The sequence below is a fragment of the Marmota monax genome, unplaced genomic scaffold (assembly GCF_021218885.2).
Source record: "Marmota monax isolate L192 unplaced genomic scaffold, Marmota_monax_Labrador192_F-V1.1 WCK01_AAM20220418_F8-fsc00089, whole genome shotgun sequence".
NCBI classification, from domain to species: domain Eukaryota; kingdom Metazoa; phylum Chordata; class Mammalia; order Rodentia; family Sciuridae; genus Marmota; species Marmota monax.
The window spans coordinates 336452-357899 of record NW_026694744.1 but is presented as its reverse complement, the minus strand read 5'-3'; the positions used below and the strand labels follow the sequence as shown (position 1 = coordinate 357899).

Sequence of the window (21448 nt, the reverse complement as noted above, 5' to 3'; positions counted from 1 at the left end):
TCAAAGCTGCTGAGGAAGGTGCTCCTGGCTATGGCTCTGGGTCAGGTTTTGTTTCTCCCCAGAGTGATTTTAAAAGGCTCTTCTCATCCATTCATTTGTTTCCATCACATTTTCTTCAAAATTGGGAGCTCAGAGGATTCCGTGGGCCATCCCAAGTTTTCTGGCCACTCCCCTAGGCTTCAGCTGTCACTACTCCTGGTTGCAAGGGGAGGGGCCTACAAGACAGAAACCAGAGTGTTCTGACAATTCACCCTCCTGACCAGCTGTTTCCAAGTCCCACAAAGTCAGCCTCCTAAATATTTTCAAATCCAGCTGCTCATCTCCTCATCCAGGGTTGTTATCCTGCTTCATGTCTTCCTCATGTCCCTCTCCTGGCCACCACAATGGGGCCTATTTGTTTTCTTTACCCCATCTTCCCAGCCCTCACCCCAGTTCACTCTCCACTGGGACAAAGACCAAACACCTATATCAGATGATGTCATTGGCCTCCTTGAAATAGTTCAAGATGAAGTCCAAGTTCTTTATCAAGCCTAATTGTTGAGAGCCAGAGCTGAGTCGGGATGGCGCCTGGTGTTTTTCCAGGGGGAGTGGTTGAGAGGTGGCGCTAGTGAGCCATTAGGATGGTTGAGTTCCCGTTGAGTTGAGTTCTCGCGGAGTTCCCATTGAGTTCCGGTTGAGCTCTCGCGGAGTTCCTAGAGAGTTCGCATAGGTTCATTGAGTTCCGGTTGAGCTCACCGGGAGTTCCTGGAGGATCATGTCTTCACGTGAGTTCGGACATAAAGTTCGTTCCTGCTTGAATCTACAAGTGGCTCGTGACCTCCCAGTTATTTGTGCCCAGCCAGACTGCGGCATTTGGTGGCCCATACAGGGAACGCCTGAGGGTAAGTGATAAGGTAAACGGCTCGCCCCTGAGGGCAGGGCGAGAGGATGGGTGACCATTTTAAGAGACAGTGTATTCTTCTTTTGATTTTTTACGTTTCTGTTTCAAGCTGCCTGCCCCTAGAAATAAATAGGATGCTAGAAAAGTTGTTCGGCTCTGAGGAAGAGATACAGATAGACCACAGATGCACATGTCAAGAAAATAGAAAAACTGATACAACGAATTTTTGTTCTGTTTTTGTTTCGTTCTGTTTCGGTTTTGTTTTGTATTATCTTGTTGGGTTGTGTTATTTTTATAGCAGAAATATGGAACTAAAAATTAGTAAAAACCAAACCGAAAGGGTGTTAAGTAAATTGCTAGAGGAAGGAGGCACCCCAGTAAAACCAAGAACAGTTAGGGCATACGTTGATATGATACAAAAGTGTAGCCCATGGTTTCTTAAGGAGGGGTTGTTAAATATATCACAATGGAACCATCATGGTGAAGATTTAAAAAAGATAGAAAAGAAAAGCCCAGGAACTCTACCAGTTGGCATATTACCATTATGGATGTTGGTACAATCTTGTTTGCTTAGTCAAGGAGAAGACATTTTAGATCAAGTAAAAGAGGAAGTCTCTCGAGTTAGTCAGACAGGGGAAGAAAGTTTAGAGAAGGAAAGGCTATCAGGGGACAGGTTACAAAGGGAGGTTGTTACTAACACCTTTCTATCACCAGAGGGCATGGGTGTGCAACCAACAGCTCCGCCTATGGAGACAACATATGCTGAGTAGCCCTCAACCCCCATAGTTGACAGATGGGATCCTGAGACATGAGCTCAAAGATTAGCATGCCCTGTATTTGAGGAGGCAGGAGGGCAGCGAATTTACCATATTTTAGATTTCAAAACAGTGAAGCAGCTGAAAGAGGCCGTAACAACCTATGGTCCTCAAGCACCTTTCACTGTAAGTATGGTCAAATCCATTACCAACTTGAACATGACGCCAGCAGATTGGGCTAGTATGTGCAAAGCTGTGCTAAATGGAGGACAATATCTGTTATGGAAGGTTGCCAATCAGGAATTTTGCATGGAGACGGCTAGGCGAAATGCAGCAGCCGGTTATCCTCAGAGAAATCTAGATATGTTGCTAGGAGAGGGACTTTATGAGGATCAGCAGCAACAAGTTAGATATGATCCTGCCATATACTCACAAATCGCTTCAGCTGTGGTTAGGGCATGGAAAACTTTACAGGGACATGGAGATTTACAAGGTCAATTATCTAAGGTAATACAAGGAGCTAATGAACCTTACGCTGAATTTGTAGATAGGCTTATACAAACAGCTACCAGAATCTTTGGGGATGTAGAACAAGCGATGACATTAATAAAACAACTAGCCTATAACAGGCAAATAGATGGTGCAGGGAGGCCATTAGACCATGGAAACATGGAGATTTAAACACATATATTAAATTATGCATAGACATTAATGAACAAGGGCAAGTCTTGGCAGCTGCAGTACAACAGGCTTTAGGTGCCAGGCCAAAAACATGCTACAATTGTGAACAAACAGAACATTTTAAAAGGAGTTGCCCCATAGGAGGAGGGTTTAACAAAACTAGGTATCAAAGGGGTAGAAGGCCGGGTATTTGCCCACAATGCCATAGAGGGAGACATTGGGCAAATGAATGCCGTTCTCAAACCACTATAGAGGGTACTCTGTTATCAAAAAACGGACAAGGACCAGGTGTTTACCCACGATATTGTGGAGAAAGGCATCAGGTTCCATTACCAAAAAATGGACTGGGGGGCCCAATGCTCCGGGGCCCATGACCACAAATATACGGGGCAATGGAGGAACCCAGCAACACCATCAGGGTAGTGCCCAGGACACATTATCCATTAGATCCCTCATTAGACAAACCAGAGGGAACGCAGGATTGGACATCTGCACCTCCACCAGAGCAGTACTAACTCCAGAGATGGTAGTTCAAATCATTCCCACAGGAGTAAAAGGGCCTCTTCCCCAAGGAACAGTAGGCTTATTATTGGGATGCAGTTCTTCTACACTAAAAGGACTTATGATAAGTCCTGGGGTAACTGATCCCAATTATGAAGGTGAAATAAAAATTATAGCCAGTTCTCCAAGGGGTATATCAGTAATTTCACCAGGAGATAGAATAGCACAGTTACTAATAATACCCAGCCTACATGATAAATTTTCCAGTCGTACTACAGAAAGAAGTTCCAGGGGATTAGGCTCCACAGGTGTAGATTGGGCTATGCTTTCTTTAAATTTAGATTCTCGCCCCATGCTAAAACTAAATATTCAAGGACATGAATTTAATGGGCTACTGGATACAGGTACAGACCTTAGCATTATCCCTCGTCAAGAATGGCCAAAACATTGGCCGTTACAACAAGCCACTCAAATGCTTCGAGGCCTAGGAGTGGCAACTAATCCCCACAGAAGTGCAATGGTATTAGATTGGAAGGATCCTGAAGGATGTGAAGGAACTATACAGCCATATGTATTGGATCATCTGCCTATAAATTTATGGGGACGAGATGTCCTAGATCAATTAGGACTAACGTTAACAAATAACATCAATTCAAATGTGCCCACTATTATGGCTAGACAAGGTTTTAGGAAAGGAAAAGGATTAGGAGAAAAAGGACAAAGTATAGTGGCACCAATACAAATAGATCAAGAAATAGACAGACATGGATTGGGTTTTCAGGAGGGGTCACTGAGACAATAAAAATTACTTGGAAATCAGAAAGCCCAGTATGGGTTCGTCAGTGGCCCCTGACTAAAGAAAAGATACAAACAGCCCATAACCTGGTCAAACAACAATTAGTGGAGGGACATATACAACCTTCTGTATCTCCCTATAATACTCCCATTTTTGTCATCAAAAAGAAATCTGGTAAATGGAGATTATTGCAAGATTTAAGAGCTATTAATAACGAGATGGTTATTATGGGACCTGCTCAATCGGGGATTCCTCAATTGTCTGCTTTGCCAAAAACCTGGTATGTTTTAGTTATAGATATTAAAGATTGTTTTTTTCAATTCCAATTCATCCTGAGGATAGTCCACGTTTTGCATTTACTATCCCTGCACTGAATCATGAAGGTCCCGATCAGAGATATGAATGGAAAGTACTCCCTCAAGGGATGGCTAACAGCCCAACTATGTGTCAAATTTACGTTAACAAAGCAATCCAGCCACTTAGAGATCAAAATCCTAAACTACAAATATTTCACTATATGGACGATGTATTATTAGCACACAAAGATAAAAACACATTGCTAGAATGTTATGCCACACTTACAAATTTATTAAAAAATTATAATCTAGAGATAGCAATAGATAAAGTACAATTAAATTTTCCAATTAATTATTTAGGAGTTCTATTATCCTCGACCATGGTCCGTCCACCAAAAATTCAAATACGAGTAGATCAACTCAAATCACTTAACGACTTTCAAAAGTTATTAGGAGACATAAATTGGATAAGGCCTTATCTAGGCATACCAACAGGAGAGTTGGGACCTTTATTTGATATCCTAAAAGGTCCATCAGATCCAAATTCACCCCACATGTTAATGCCTAAAGCAAGGGAAACATTAAAAATCATTGAAACATATATGGAGAATATGCATTTGGATAGAATTGATATAAGTTTGCCTTTATTATTTATTGTACTACCAACAAAAAATATTCCTACAGGAGTATTTTGGCAAGAAGGTCCATTATTATGGATACATTTATCTTATTCTCCTAACACTATTCTTACTAGGTATCCTGAGGCTGTAGGACAATTAATACTCAAAGGAATAAAAGCAGCAAAGGGAGTGTTTGGAATTTCTCCCAATAAAATTATTACTCCATATACTATGAATCAAATTGATGAGTTAGCTAATGAGTTAAATACTTGGGAAATAATCATGTGCAAATCTAATGTTTCATTTGATAACCACTTACCATCTAATCCTTTATTGTCTTTTTGGTCATCGCATCCTGTAGCTTTTCCAAAAATGACAAGAAAAACACCTATCATGAATGCTCCAAATATATTCACTGATGGGTCAAATAATGGTACAGCAGCAGTAGTTACCCCTGATCAAACTTTTACATTTTTAGTACTCAAACAATCAGCTCAAAAGGTAGAGCTTAATGCAGTATTACAAGCTTTTGTGATGTTTAAAGATTCTGTATTTAATTTATTTTCCGATAGTCAGTATACAGTTAATGCTATAGTATCCCTTGAAGATGCTGGTAGGATTTCCCCTTCCTCTACTGTTTTCTGTTTGTTTTCCACTATAAAAAGTCCAATCTGGGATAGAAAAGATCCATTCTTTATAGGACATGTCAGGGCACATACAGGATTACCTGGAGCCCTTAGTTTGGGCAATGATTTAGCAGATAAAACTATACATGTCATACATATTTTTTCTACGCCAAAAGAAGCTACAAATTTTCATAAATCCTTCCATGTCAATTCAAATACTTTAAAAAAAGCGTTTTAAAATAACTAAGGAACAAGCTAGACAAATAATAAAACAATGTCAAAATTGTGTGACCTTTTTACCACAAGTTAATCTTGGAGTCAATCCTAGAGGACTGATACCTAACCATATTTGGCAGATGGACGTCACACACTTGCCAGAATTTGGAAAATTAAAATATTTGTATGTTACAGTTGATACTTCTTCCGGATTTTTGATGGGCTCCCTTCATGCCGGAGAAAAAACTAGAGATATTATAGCTCATTGCTTACAAAATTTTGCCACTGTGGGCGTCCCAAAACAATTAAAAACAGATAATGGCCCTGGCTATACTTCTACCTCTTTTAAACAATTTTGCTCATCATTTGGCATTACTCATATAACAGGAATCCCATACAATCCACAGGGACAAGGCATAGTTGAAAGAGCTCATCAAACTATTAAAATGTACTTATTAAAGCAAAAAGAGGGAATTGGGAAGGGGTATATATCCCCCAAAGATAAACTTAAAATAACCATTTTTACTCTAAACTTTTTAAATTTGGATTCATCAGGGCTTAGTGCTGTGGAAAGGCACATGTGTCCAAAAAATGTACATAAGCCCAAGGTACTTTGGAAGGATATTCTAACAGGACAATGGAAAGGTCCTGACCCAGTGATTGTCTGGAGTTGGAGGTCTGTTTGTGTGTTTCCACAGGGAGAACAGCAGCCGATTTGGATTCCAGAGAGACTAACTAAAGCGATTTCTACAGACCAAAAAGAAGATGATTTGGCTCAAATCCATAACAGCTGATATCCAGAACTCCGGTTTGGCTATCCTTACATCTGCGACAGTGGTTCTCCCACACCAGGAGGCTAATGAATAATGAACACCATTAAGGCCTATTTCAAATATAAGAAACCTTGGGGCTTGCTTGTGGGAATACCTTCAGACCCATATGCAAGTTATAGGAAAAAGGATGTGATATCAAAAGAAGAGTCAAACCCAGGTGGTAACCAGGATGCTTTTTTCAATATCTATTTTATTATTGCCCTTTGCCATATCATGAAGTTCTATTTTGTTTTTTGAGCTCATACAGACCTAGGTTAATGTTTTTCTGATCAGTTCTATTTTTTGACTGTGGAGTTTTTGAGCATTGCAATGGGGATTTCACCTGTGAAAAGCTACAAGGCCTTTACTATTATGTTATGTGTTGTATGTATTATGTGTGCACACTTGTGTTTTGTGTTGTATGTCTGTATGTGCGTATGTCCATATATCATATATGAGGAGCGCTCATGAAAAAATGGATCCAAATTTTTTTTTATTATTCACGTGATTTAAATGGTTTAATTTATTTTTATTTTTATTTTTTTTTTTTAGATAGAGTGAGAGACGGAGGGAGAGAGAGAGAATTTTTAATATTTATTTTTTAGTTCTCGGCGGACACAACATCTTTGTTTTGTATGTGGTGCTGAGGATCGAACCCGGGCCGCACGCATGCCAGGAGAGCGCGCTACCGCTTGAGCCACATCCCCAGCCCATAAATGGTTTAATTTAAATTGGGTAAACAGCTGTTGAGGATTGTTTTAAAATGTGAACAAAAAAGGAGGTTAACAGATCTGGTTGTTTACTTTCTCCTTTCCTTTTCATTATATCTAATTCTATTCAGGATACTAAATTGTTTAGAAAATTGCTTTTTTTTTTAGTGCCTGCTGGAATGTTACATAATTTTTTTTTAGCCATTATTGCCAGAATTCCTATCTTCATCCCAGTGCCGGTGAAGACAAAGATAAAACCAAACTACAGCTTCTGCGATAGCTATCACAACAAACTGTATAAACTGATGCATCAATGAATAATGTAACTCAACAAGTGATACTCAATCAAGGAGTCGATTTACTTTGGGAGGAAATGGACATATTAATGGATTCCTCTGCTCTGAACTGCTTGCAGAACTTGCCTGGACTATGTATCACTTGTATGCATTATGAACTATCTGTTGGTGCAGTGAATTGTGGTAGTGCCGGGGTATCTTTGCTGATGATGTCATCGGTGGCACAATTTTTCCAAAAGGGGCCGTCAATTGGCTTGGTGTCGTGGCGTTTTGTATCCTCCCCTTTCTGCTTGTAGCAGGTTGTTTATGGTGTTTGTGTAAAAACCACTATCCACAAGTGTGGCTAAATGCTGGGCCTGTAGTCAATGACGGGTAAGATCCAATTACAATGGTACCAACCTAAGACAGGAGGCTGACGCCTTGAGGTCAGCTCATCCGATGACAGGTAAGAACCATATGTAGTATTGGACAACCTAAGACAGGCACGGTCCCTAAGCCACATACTTGTTTAAAAACAAAAGGGGGGAGATGTTGAGAGCCGCAGCCGAGTAGGGATGGCACCTGGCGTTTTTCCAAGGGGAGTGGTTGAGAGGTGGCGCCAGCGAGCCATTAGGATGGTTGAGTTCCCGTTGAGTTCTCGCGGAGTTCCCGCGGAGTTCCGGTTGAGCTCTCACGGAGTTCCTAGAGAGTTCGCGTGGGTTCGTTGAGTTCCGGTTGAGCTCGCGGGAAGTTCCTGGAGGGTCGCGTGGGTGGCGTTCGCGTGAGTTCGGAAATAAAGTTCGTTCCTGCTTGAATCTACAAGTGGCTCGTGACCTCCCGGTTATTTGTGCCCAGCCAGACTGCAGCACCTAATAAGACCCACTAGGATCTAGGCGTGCCCATCTTTTTGGTGCATGGCTTAGAACTTGCGTGTTCGCCCCCTAGGCTTCCTCATCTGCAAATGGAAATAGCTATTTCTAAAATGGACTGTGTGGTTCAAGGGGAAGCACCCATGTTAAATTCTTGGCCAGGTGCTTCAACTCCATCTTGGACACCGAGGATATGGAGTCCTTGGCCCCCAACCATAGAAGTGGTAAAAAGAAATGAAGGATAAGGGTTGAGCACTGGGTATCATTCTCTACAGAAAGAAAGGGGCAAGACAGAGATTTGATGGCATTGCAGTAGTATCCCATATGGATAGGGGATGAAGAGTTCCATGCTCCAAATCTCCACCAGGGAGTTGAGAACAGGTGGAGTTAACTAGAGAGAGGAAGATGGGCCTCAGTCCCTGGTGAGTGATGGTGATAAAATTGAGAAAGGGACAGCCTTGGGGACTCACAGATTTGCTGGGCTGTAGAGTAGGTAGGTGGCACAGAGCCAAGTGATAGGAAAATGGAAATACTCAAAGGACAAGAATTTGATGTTTTGCCACCAATGGGACAGAACCCCTGTGATGGCAGAAATAAGGACTTGAGTTCATGCCTTTGAAGACTTGTTTTTGGAAACACATAAATTGGGGGAAACCTTTGTATTTGTACGTTTTATTTAACAAGTCATCTGCATCTCAATGCTGGAGAGCACATTGCCAGGGGCCAGGAGGGTTGGATTGTCAGAGGCCATGATTAAAGTAGCTTTAGGAAGTGGGGCCTGGCTCAAGAGAATGAATGTTGGTTTGAGACCAAGCTGCAAAAAAAAGACCCATGATTTCTCCCCTTCAAACACACACAAAAAAAACCAAAAACAAAAAAAGAGGGCGAGACAGAGAAAAAAGAGCATGTATGTCTTCTGGGTAAACAGCACAGATTTGTACACTTAGGCAAAAAAGCAATTCCAAGTTACTCTTATTTTACAAATACTCATAACAAAAATGGCTTAGAGTGGCTATTTCATGAATAACCTCAGCTACTTCTTTCCACCTGTATTCTCTTAAACCAAAAAAAAAAAAAAAACCCGCAGCATCATAATACCCTTTCCAGAGACTTTTCCAGACCTTCCCAGCCTCCAGTCTTGCCCCAGGGTAGCTGGCTTTTGCCTGTCCAAAAAACGGACAAAGACTTTAATTGGGGTGAAAAAATAAGGGGGGACCCAGCTTCGTTACCTGCTTGTCTCACTTGCTTCACTTGTTTTCTTTCTAGTTAACTTTGCTGTCCCTGTTTAATCACAGAGACAGCAGATGGGACAGCAAATGGGCCCCTCTGCCAGGGCTTGCCCTAAATCACCATGGTGGTCAGGCGATTCCTAGACACCATTCTCCTCCTTCACCCCATTCCTGACTCTCCATCACTTTCCAAGGAGTTCCACGTTAAAATGGATGCCTTCAAGAACAACTGCCAAACCCTACTGTCACCCAAATAAAGGTGGGGCTGGGGAAGGTCAGCTCTCTGGGACGGCAGCAGGAAGGAAGCTTGTGCCAGCTGATGTGAGCCAGCTGGAGGCAATTCTAATGCATGCTCCAGCTGGAGAACCATGGAGCTGTGGGCCTCTGAGAAAAGGACAAGATTGTGGACGGGGGGAGATGTGAAGTTGGTGGGCATCCTGGGACAGAAGTACATAAAATACAGAGGGGCAAAAAGCAGCCATGGAACAAGCACATTCTAGAGTTGCACTGTTCGATACAGTTGCTACATGAAGTGACTTCAATGTAAAATCAACAGATTTAAAACTTCAGGCCTTGGTCATACTAGCCACATTTCTAGTACTCAATAGCTACTCTTAGTGAGTGACTCATATATTAGACAGTAGAAGACGTTTCCATCATTTAAGAAAGGCCTGTTGAACCAGGCTATATAAAATCAGAGTTCCACTACCTATAAGCTGCATGATCTTGTGTAAGCTACTAACCCTCTCTGAGCCCCCAGTTCCTCTTCTGTGAAAAGAAGCTCAAAATACCCATCTACTTATATGATTGTTATGGAGCGAAGAGATGAGATTAGATGTAAATCACCTGGTATAACTGTCCAGGAACTTGATAAATGATAGGTAATATTGTTGCTCTTATGATTTTATGAGTAGTTATTAGAGATGTTTCCTAAGAAAATGGATGGTGTGCATTGGCTACTATTGACTCTTGCCACTATGTTTCAATTGCAAATTTCAGAGCTTGTGCAAATGGCTCTGTTTTTGACAGGACAAGCCAGTAGTGCCATTTTGAAGCAATACCTATTTGGTGGCAGGCCAGAAAGGTGGCATTCTAACCCAGAGCAGTAAGAGACTTATAGTAAGGCTATAATTCTTAAAGCCAGAAAGCCTCATTTTATGAAAGGGCTTTCTTTTTTTCTTCTGTTATTTGTGTGTGTGTGTGTGTGTGTGTGTGTGTGTGAACCACTAATGCCACAAACCCCGGGCCCATCTTTTTCATTAGACCTAAGGCTTCAGCTTTCTTCATGTAGAAAGATGTCCAAGAGATTGTGTAACCTTTTCTAGGTTTCCCTTCTACCCCCTACCATATAAAGAAAACCAAACATGACCCAGCCCAGAGCAGTTGTACAACCCAGAGACACCCTTCCATCATGCACTACTGAAAGCCTGTATGTGCTCCACACGGGGAAAAATGGGCTAGAAAAATAGAGAAAGGGCCTCATATGTGGAGTTTTATTCTACTTCATCAGGAAATAAGGAGTCACTGAATATTCTTGAGCTAGAGTGATAAGACGAGAAAGGTCCTTCAGTGAGAGGAAGCTGACACAGGCAGCTAAGGGAACAACAGCACGAATCAGGTAGAGAAGGGAGGAGGCTGGGGCCAGGAGGGTCTTCTGAGACCTGCATTCATGGTAGCAGTGGGTAGGGCTAAGGAGAGGATAATGGGGGTTCAAGATCATGAGAACTGGCAGTAGTGTTGACGCTGAAAGCCACAGATAAAGGGTTGAGGCTGCATGCTTTGATACTCCCATTCAACAGGCCAGTTTTGCCCCTCAAACCCTATGAAGAAGCAAGTTTATTCTTCATCTGGGATTTGGAAGGAGCCTACTCTCTGTGGCTCATGATTTCTGGTATGGGTTCATCCAACTTGATAGAAAAGGCCCATTCTGCCCTGCCCGAAGTGATAAGTCACAGAGGATCTTAGAACAAATGGTCTCACATTGATATTTCCACATTCAATAATTTCATATTCAGTCTAAAGGGCCAGTGATTTTTTTCATAAAAGGAAATTGCAGCCAGAGCTAATTGCTCAATCTGAAATGTATCTGGACATTCTTTAGATGTTGGAAAGGAAACAGTAATGTTGCAGAGTTTTAGCAAAAAAGAAGAGCATTATTTTAGAAGAAATTAAATGTAAATTAGTAGGAAATGTAGCCCTGCATTGTCTTCAAAGCTTTGCTGTATACAGTGAAAAGAGCACTCCCATTTTGAGCTTTCCTTGACATTTTTCTTATTTATAAAATGCAAAGGGAAATTCATCGGCACATGCTCAATCCATTCCCATCCATTGATTTGTTAGCCAATCAATGGCCATTGTAATCTGAAAAAAATAACACTGGTTTCTATGACCCATTCCAAGTGAGGCCGTGTTCAGCTAAGCTTAATAAAGAGAAAAACAGCAAGGACCATCTGGAAAACACTCTTCCGGAGTCGCAAAAGATAGTGGCAGCCTTTGCCCAACCTGCTATAAATAAGTGTCTAGGAAAAAAAAAAAACACCCGATTTTCAAATCTGTTTCTACTTAATACAGCTGCAATAGAGTTTATTTAGCTTTTCCCTATAGCAGGAAGACTGTTTGCATTTTTATGACAAGGGTCTAAATGTTTTTCACAGCCATTTCCATTGCCATTATTTTGAGGAACAACATACCACTCGGACCTGTCTGTTGGCTTCTACAGGACACAGCGGTGGCCCCAGTGGCCTCTGCACCACAAGACTGGCCTCGAAAGCCCAGATTTATGATCCTGTTTCCTCTCCCCGTGTTGCAACCATCACCCAAATCCTGGCCTGCAAGGGGCTGGCAACTAGAATGACCAAGTGTCACGTGCTGCAAATCAATTATTTATCTGCCTGGGCCCAGCACACCGAGGATCCCCTCCAGCTCACTGCCTCCAGCTCACTGCCTCTACTTCACGATGACAAGGACTCAAAGTACTCTTCAAGTGAGGCTGGAACTCACCAAGGAAGGCATATTTCTGGCTTGGTACACCCCTAAATGCTCACCTTTCCATCTTTCCTCACTGGCTAAGCCTGCCAGGGAATCCCTCTGCGCATGACACTTCTCAGACACATTTTGGAAAAGGCCTGTTTATGTGAAATGGTTGCAAAGTGAAGCAGCCTCCATTGATTTCTGCACTGAGCACCTGCCCCTACTTCTACCAGTATCCCCAGACACCCATCCCACTCTGAGAGACAGGCAGGGCAGGAGTGACCTGGGGACAATATCCCTGCATGATGACAGATCCATGTCTCTGCTTTCCTCCCGCCCCTTCCATGCCCATTCAGTTTCCACACACGCACAGGACACGGGCTTATCCTCCCATCACCCTCCCTGTGTATGCATGATCCTCCTTTCTAGGCTTTCAAGTGGCCAGAAAGAAGATGGCTGAGGTCTGGTCCTGGTGGCAACATGTCGTCTCCTCTTGCTGCCTGTATACATTACCAGGTTATAGCTGCTAGAAAGAGTTCTGTCCATGTCTCTTTCTGGGAGGACTTTCCCCAGCAGAATTGCTGCTGCAAGGAAGTAATGTGTGAAGAGGAAACACAATTGGAAGTGGGGGGGAGACTGAATGTCTGATAATTGTGCAAAATGCACCCTCTATCCACCAGTGACTTTCTCAAGCAGTACTAGAAAAAACGGAATTTAGCTGTTGGTAAAAGGGTTGCCACAGTCTGAAATGAGTCTGTTACAATGTTCTGAACAGAGCTCTCCCAAGTACACTAAAGGGCTAAATTAATTGGCTCTGGCTTAAGATGCTACAGGAAAAATGACAGTGGGGAGGGGCGGGGGTGGAGGAAGACGCCTGGTGGCTTTGAAGTCATGCCTGGAATCAGGTGCATATGAAAAAGAAATTAGGAGGAATAAACCTGTTCTCTTTATGAAAAATCAGAGAAGCTGCTCGTTCTTACAATGTGCGCCCCAATTACCTATGACTTATTCAATTGCCTGTCTTTTAAAAAAAGAACTCTGTGCTTATACAATCATATGGACCCTTCCACCAACCTTAGAATTAAATCAGGCACATGACCCACTTCCAACTGTTAATTAATCACCCCCATGAATTGTATATATAAAAGTCAGAGAGAAAAATTGTGTCTTTTATTATTTCCAATTGAATTTTCTGAAAACCACAAATTACTTATTAAATTTTGGTCTAGACCAGTCGTTCTCAACTGTGGTGGTTTTGTCCCATAGGGGACATTTGGCAGGGTCCAGGATGGGGGATGGGGTGATGTTACTGGTATCTAGCGAGTATCTGCTGAACATCCTGCAGTGCACAGGACAGTCCCCCATAGCCAAGAATGGGCTGGCTGAAAATGTCAACAGGGCCAAGGCAGAGAAACAGTGCTCCAGATAAAGCCAAATATGCTTAGCCTTTAACATGCACAACTTGGCTGTCACCAGAGGGAAAAGACCTCATTTTCTTCAAAACCTAAGGTGAGTTTACACATGTGTAGACCAAGGATGTATTTACTGCTTTTTCACATGAATCAAATAGGTTCTCAATCAAAATGTAGGAACACTAAGGAAATAACCATGATTATGGTGGGGCATTTTAAATGCATATTTCATCAGTCTAAATGGATGGAAATTAATATCTCATAAAATAAAGTGATTATCTAGTTATGTTCCATACAAAACCAAAAATCAATACACTGTATCTTAATCTGCAATTAGAGTTTAAAAAAAAAAACTAAAACAAGGAAATGCCATTCTTTCCCATTTCTTGCTAGCTGGGTACACCCTTCTGAGCACCAGCTATTAAAAAACAAACAAGAAGACAAAAACCTTTTTTTTAAAGCAGATTTTTCCAGAGCATAAAAAGCTTCCTGAATCATTCCATTTTATTTACTGTAGATTCAGTCATTCTTTAGTGAGCAAAACATGCAGCCCATTCTCTTGGTTATGCTTGCCTGGCTTTCCAAATGCCCTCAAAACTGGGATGATGAATCACATACTTTGGCCCCACTGTGCCAATTAATAGTAAGCAAAAGAATTCCACACTGCCAAGATAGGACTTTCCGCCTGGTGTGTGTGGTGGGGGGGGGGGCGGGGCGGAATCTTCCAGCCAATTGCTTTCAGAGGATCTTAAGAGCAGGTGCTGCCATTCCCTAAAATTCCTTTAGTTCTGGAACATTCTGTGTGACTGCAGTGCCCCCAGCTTGGGGGTGGGCTGTGATCAGGAAAAACCTACATTCTTCAGAGTCAGCCTAAAGCTTCCAGGCTTAAATCATGAAGGAAAGAACGGCTGACACCATTTCGACCCTTCCAGACCTCCATTCTTTTCTCCAAGTTACAAGGCAAAAGTGGCCGTACATACAAAGGCAAAAATAACAACAACAACAAAAATGCCCCAACACACCCAGTCTTGGCTGCCAGCGAGGCTTGCTTCTGCTGCTGAAAAAGAACAGTTGCTCTAGTGCAGCTGGAGGAGCTTTTCCAGGGAACTGGTAATACCCTGGCTGTTAATGAATTATTTTTCGCCAGAATGTCGGATTCTTCCTGTGCTCCAGTAAACAGTCTGCTTCTGCCATGGGAAACAAAACCAGCTCCTTCCGAGGAGCCCAAGGAGGTCAGCCAAGGGTTCCCTGTGGGGGCAGCCCCCTCAGGAGCCACAGCCACAGGCGCCTGACCTATAAATCACCACAGTCCCAAGTTCATTATTCCATCCCTTTCTGTCTATTCATGCTATGCCCAGCACCTAGGGAAGGGCCAGGAATGCATGGCCATGACTGAGATGATACTGCACTGCCAGCCAAAATCATCTCCCCTCTCCCCATATCTCCCTTTAATCAGGTATCCTCACCTGCAGCACTTTTGCATGTGTGACATTGGGCTTCTCTGCATGCATTCTGTCACCCTGACAGAAACTGTATTTATATCCTTGCTCTTGCTCTCATGAAGCTGTCAGGAAATGACTGTGTATATTCTCTTTTCTTCTTTCTCTTCGTTAAGGTTGGCCCCAGCCCCAAGTAATCCACTCTCAGCATGAGAGTGTCTCCTTAGGACATTATTCTCCAAGCACAAATCCCTATGAAGGATATTGCTTTAAGCTGCTAAGAGGGCAGGTGTCAAGGAAATCATTTGCCCAGGCAGGAGACAACTCTCTAAAGGATAAGAACAGCAGCCTGGGGTGGGCTGGGTGGTGGAAAAAGTAAGACAAGAGGCCATTTTGTTCAAGCCAGCCTGGCCTTTGCTCCCCTACCCCTGCCTTGCTCTCTCTATTAGGTTTCTGGGACCCACATTCTTCACAGAACACAACTAAACAAATATGCTCATGGGTAAGCCTGATAGGGACCCCCCAAAATACCACCCCAGCTGCTGAAAATCAAAATCATCTGACACCAGGCTGTTGTGGCTACTGAATCAGCCCCAGGCCTCTCATCTACCATCCAGACAGAGGGCATTTATGCCCCTAGCACATCTGAAGAAGCCATGACATCACAAGTTTGGTGACTAGTGTGCTCCAGAGCAGTGCTAATAGAAATAACTATGTAATTTAGAATGTTCTAGTAGGCACATTAAAAATTAACATAAACAGGCAATATTAATTTTAATGTTCTATTATCTTTAGCAATATATCCCAAATATCATTTCTCTATGTAATCAAGACAAAAATTATCAGTAAGCTTTTATTGTACCAAGTCTTGAAAATCTAGTGCTTATATTTCATTTATAGCACACCCTAATTTGGATTAGGTGCCTTTTAGGTGCTCCATAGCTACATGCAACTAACAGCTATGGTATAGGATAACAAAGATATAAGACATTTCCATTACCATAGGAATTTCTACTACACAGTGCTAAGCTGAAAGACCAAAAGGCCATGGAAAGGGGAGTGACAGGTTTAAATAGGGCATGCTCCAAAATTCTCTATAATTATTGAGTTATTAGAGCTAATTATGACAGCAAAAATTGCAACTACCAGGATTGGGATATTCTAGTATACCAGCTCTACCTCTAAATGCAGATTAAAATGGGCTTTATGAAAGGCCCTGGAACCATGCATGGTCTAAATGTTTGTATCCCCTCCAAAATTCATACGTTTAAAGTTTAATCCTCAAGGTGATGGGATTAAGAAGTGGGGACTTTGGGACACAATCAGATCAGGAGAGCAGAGCTCTCATCAATGGGATTAGTGCTCTTATGAAAGAGACCCCAGGGAGCTTGCTTGCCCTTTCTGCCATTTGAGGGCACAATAAGAAGTCACCATCTATGAACCAGGAAACAGGCCTTCACTAAACAGTGACTCTTGCTAGCAATTTGATCTTGGAGTTCCCAGCTCCTAGAACTGTGAAAAATAAATTTCCATTGTTCCTAGGCCATCTAGTTTATGATCTTTTGTTATAGCAGCCCAAATAGACTATGACCGACCATACCTACATTGTGGGGGAATTGTCCCACAGCTGTGGGAAGGCCAACAGGTATGAACATTGCATCTACTAGTTGAGCCACCTCCTTCTGAGTTCCTGTTTTGTTCAGGGCAGGGGCTAGGACAGATCACCAAAGTCATGTACTTCTTTCAGTAACAATTCTGGGTTTGCAATCTAATTTGGTGAAGCAGATACAGAACATGATCAAATTATATGTGCCTGTGTCTGAGCATGCATGTGTGTTTGTGTGTTTTCTTAGCCAGAGAGAGGAGGAGGGTCATGTATGAAATCCAGAAGTACTAATGTGGCCGCCAAAATCCCCTCCTCACCAGCTGCCATCAGAACGCAGGGGAGCAGCAGACTCAAGAGGCTCATCAAAAATTGTGAGCCACAAAGGAGAGGTCTTGAATCCGGAAACAACAAGATGATGGGTACCCGGGCAGCCGGTCAGGTGGGAGGGAGAAGTGGTAATCAGAGGCATTCTCCAAAGACAAGAGCTGCCAACTCTACAGCAAAGATGTCACCCTGATCCCCAAATCAAGCTTAATTCAGAATCCCACACAGGCTTTTGGGCATGGGGAAAGTATAATGTAGCCATTTCCCCCCTTCCAGAAGAGCCTTATTCTCTGGGGTCCCCCTCATATTCTGATCAGAGAGACAGAAGAATCAGAAGCCCCTCACATATGGATTCAAATCCTGGTTCTCCCAATAGCTCCAGAGGGGTAAAAGGCTACCATACCATCTGTTTGGAAGGAGGCTAGGGATTTGCTTTGATGATGCATCTGCATAGCAAGTCCCCTACTCATTTTTATTTAATGTTTATTTATTTGAGACAGTAACAAATCAAAAATACCTCATTCCCTTTGGTCTCACCATCGACCTTGGGCTAATCACTTAACCTGTCTGAACCTCCATTTCCTCATCTAGAAAGTTGTGATTGATAATACCCATCTCACATGGATGTTGTTAAGGATCAAACTAGGGCTTGTCAGCGTGAAGCCACCAAGGGCTCAGAGCATACCACCAGGAACTCTTTGAGTTCCCAGCAAACACACAAACCCCTGGATTTCTCCTGACAATGATTGACAGCTCTCTCCCCATCACCATTCACTCCAATAGCTTCATCATTTGGTCACTCAGCTCTCATTTATTTAGCAACAATAGGGAATTGGGAATTCCTGGATGAAAAGGCACCATTTTGGATCTATACACCTGAAACATAAATGCGTATCATGGGTAACTGGGCTGCCTCACTGGTGGGCTTCCTCCCCCACCCCACCCCCACACCAATTAGGTAGCATATTTTATGAAGGGGGATGGACTGAGGATTCTGGCCTGTTGGGAGAAATAAATAAAAGACTTTGAGCAGGGGCAGAGGACATATTGCCCCTTTAAATCATAACCACCAAAGTCTAGAATCAGATTCGTGACTGGAAATTTCTCTGAGCATTATCTGTAAAATAATGCTTTCTTAGGGGTCACAGGGTCACTGAAAAGGTTTCCCACATGTGAAGTGCCTGGCAGACAGAGGGCAACAATAAATGCTAGCTTCCTTCCCAATTTATTTTCCTCCACCTGCCTCCCTCCTCCCACAAAATCTAAGGTTAGAGGAGGAGCCAGAGAACAGACAGTTGGTATTTTCTTATTGTGGATTTGGAGCACATTATGTATGGCTATCTGTACATACAGAATATCACCATTCTGGGTCAAGGGATTTGAGAGACAAATCCTATCCTCAGTTTCTGGGTTGTTATAGGCAGAGCTCTCTGGGCTGCTGGTGTTAGAATCCTCCAGGTAACACCTGGCCATATAACCTCCCAGCCTTTGCTTTTTCCTTCTTGCTGCTCACATGGTCTCAGTGCCTCTGTGATCTGGATACACGATTTTACAATTTATTTTACAGTTCTTGCCCCAGCTGCGCACCAACTGAGTCGTCATGCCAGCAACTGGCTTCACCTGGAAAACTGTTTTCTCATTTGTTCCTGAGATGAGCAGGTTCTCCCTGGCCAAACCTTATCACGAGGTCTAGGATGCTTTGAATAATAAAGGCACCCTGGGGTGGCTGAATGGTCCCCAGGTTGGTGCCAAAACAGTGAGTCCCCTAAAGTTCCAGTTTGACTTGGTTCACAGTGCCAAGTCCACCTTGGACACGCCTCTAGTGGGCATCTGTCAGGATGAGAATCAAGTGTCCATTTGCAGGATACTGTGCATATGTGGAGGGAGTGGGGTAACTGGGGTGGGGGAGGGTCTCTGCGCGTCTAAAAGGCAGAGAAATGGATGCCACCAGGCTTATGATGCTGTGCCTTCCAGCCCACCCCTGGCTTCTGCAAGTGGCACAGCCTCATGTTGCCCTTTGAGGAGAAAACTGTACGAAAAGCTGGGGGTGGAAGTGCAGTGTGGCACTGGGGAGGGGCTCTGCCACCCACTAGCCTCCTTAGTGTCCCCCTCCCACACCACCACTCCTCCACTGTAACAAAAGGTACTGCCGCACAGCGTTTGCAAAGTTAGCCGAAGTCTCTTGGTCTACCAACAAACAATTCTGAGGACTCAAAAGGAGGAAGAGAGACATCTAGAAAACGGTGGGAAAGAGCCCCTGGGAAAAGCACAGAAAACCTTGCCTGATGCACGTTAAGGCTAAGAATTGTTTTCTCCCTGCTGGCTGCTTTTCTCTCTGTTCTAAAGAGAGGGTCCAAGAATCGGCTAAATAAAGGGATCACACCAGAGGATGCGAGATAATGCTAAACCAACAAAAACAAAGACCCAAATGAAACAGAGGGAGCCATGAGAATACGCGGTTATCAAAACTTTGTTTGGCCGTATCTATTTATCATCGCTGTACACCCGGGCTCTGCGGAATATCATTCTGTTGATGTCACTTATCCTCAGCAAAATATTTACACATCCTTAAAAACGCCAGATGAGGGGGGCTGGCCCGCTCGCTGCCGCAAGCTGCCTCTCAAGCCTGATCGCCAGTTTCTGGGCAGCCCAGAAGGTGGGGGCACGAGGGTGGGTGGCATTAGTAGGCACAGGTAAGCGTTACCAACAGTTCCGGGAACGCGGCCACCCGGGCACTACGCCCTGCCCAGCCCACCTCTCCTCTACCTGACTCTGCAAGAAGCAGCCACATCCCCATATGGTGTCAGTGTCTCCTCCTCCTCCCCTGCCTTTCTCATTGATTAAGTTCCCAAACCATTGTTAAAGCCGGGTTGCAGTTCCTTAGAAAATAGGCTAAATTCAATTAAGCTTCCCCCCCCCCCGCCACAAAAGGAATATTCATAAAAGTTTGGCAGGCAGAAAGGAGGGCTGACTTCATGCCAGGGGGGTGGGTGACAATCCGCTCCTCCAAAGCCACCTTCTTCCTTCGTACCCCATCCCTCTCTCCATCCATCCGTCGTGCCCCAAACCTACTCCAGGGACTCCTGATAGGGAAACACAAAGCAGCAGCTGTTTGGCAACATTTCTACCCCTCGCCAGCAACTGTGGTGGGATGCCATTTCCCCACCCAGGCGGAGCTTATCCTGAACAATAGTCGGGCTTTAAACGGCAAACAAGCAAACACACAGAGCACAACCCCAACCCCGAAAAAGCCAACGCGGAGAGACGCAATAACTCCCTCCGCAGCAAAAGGCGCCACTGAAACGCACGCAAAAAAATGCAGCGAGGACATTGCTCAGTGCCTAACATGGCAGAAAGCCCGAGCTGGTGCGGCCACCCCGGGACTGGGCATTGGGGGGCACCGGGCTCCCTGAGCGCCGACGCACACTCACCCGGCTCCAGGGAGATGCGGGGCTGGCTGAGTGTCACAAAGAGGAGCCCAGCACGATCTGGCAAAACCCAACTTTCCACCCGGCTCGCCAGGGCCGCCAAATACGTCAACAGAATCCATCTTTCGAAGGGCCTGGAAGGCGCCGGGTTTTCCGGGCCGGGGCAGAATGGCAGATCCCGAGGCGGCCCGGTGCGGTGCCCGGACACGGAGTCCGCCGCGCGCCGCCCTCTGCGCCCGGTGCCAGCGCGGGTGGCTGCCCGAAACCCACTTCGGGGCCCCCGCCCCGCGGGCCGGCGCCACCTCCCCGGCCGTCCCCGGCCCCGCCGGCCAGTGCGCGGCGCCTGGAGCAAGAGCGGGGCCCCGGCGCTCCTGACGGGTGGCGGCCTTGGCCCGCGTCCCCGCCCCCGCCCGGCCCTCCCCGCTGGCCCGGGCCTCTGGGCGCCGTCCTGCCCCCGGGAGCAGGCCCCTCCCCAGGCGCCGGGCCCCGCCAGGCGCGCCCAGCCCGACGCGCCCCCTGGGTCCGGGTGGCAGGTCCGCCTGGGGAGGGCGGGGGTGACCCTGGCCCGCACGGGGGCGCCGCGGCCGCTACCTCGCAATCGGGGCCGCCGCCTCCAGGAAGCCGCGGGGTGGTCGCGGGTGCGGGAAGTCTCCGATTTGGCCTCGCCGCCGGCCGCCTGAAGGGGGTGCACGGCGGTGGGAGCCTCCGTCGCCGCTGTCACCAGCCGCTGTCGCCGCCGCTGCTGCCGGTTGTGCGTGAGCGTGTGTGCGCCTGTGTCCGGGCGAGTGTGTGTCTGCGTGCGGCGCCCGGCCTTTACTATATACACCAAGGGGTGGGAGGAGGCGGGGAAGGGGAGGGCTTGGGGGAGGTGGCGGAGGAGGGGGAGCAGGAGGGGGGCGAAAGGGTACCCGAGGAGGCGGTGGAGGAGGAGGGACAGGTGATCTCGCCCACGGGGAGGGCGTGGCTGTGGGCGGCGCGGGGTGGCAAGAGGAAGGGGAGCCCT

The 21448-nt window shown here is 45.1% G+C and overlaps 1 protein-coding gene across 4 annotated transcripts in view; it reads right to left on the bottom strand.

Annotated features, from left to right (window-relative positions):
• Window positions 1-21220, bottom strand: part of Rai2 (retinoic acid induced 2) — a 69227-nt gene extending 48007 nt beyond the window's left edge. For 2 of the 4 annotated variants that reach the window (XM_046424323.2, XM_046424326.2), the window contains exon 1: window positions 21037-21220. The gene's annotated coding sequence lies outside the window, so the exon portion shown is untranslated. Of the gene's footprint in view, window positions 1-20448; window positions 20762-21036 lie in introns of those variants that run through there. The other 2 variants (XM_046424324.2, XM_046424322.2) reach the window with 2 other exon arrangements.
• Window positions 21221-21448: the final 228 nt, after the last annotated feature.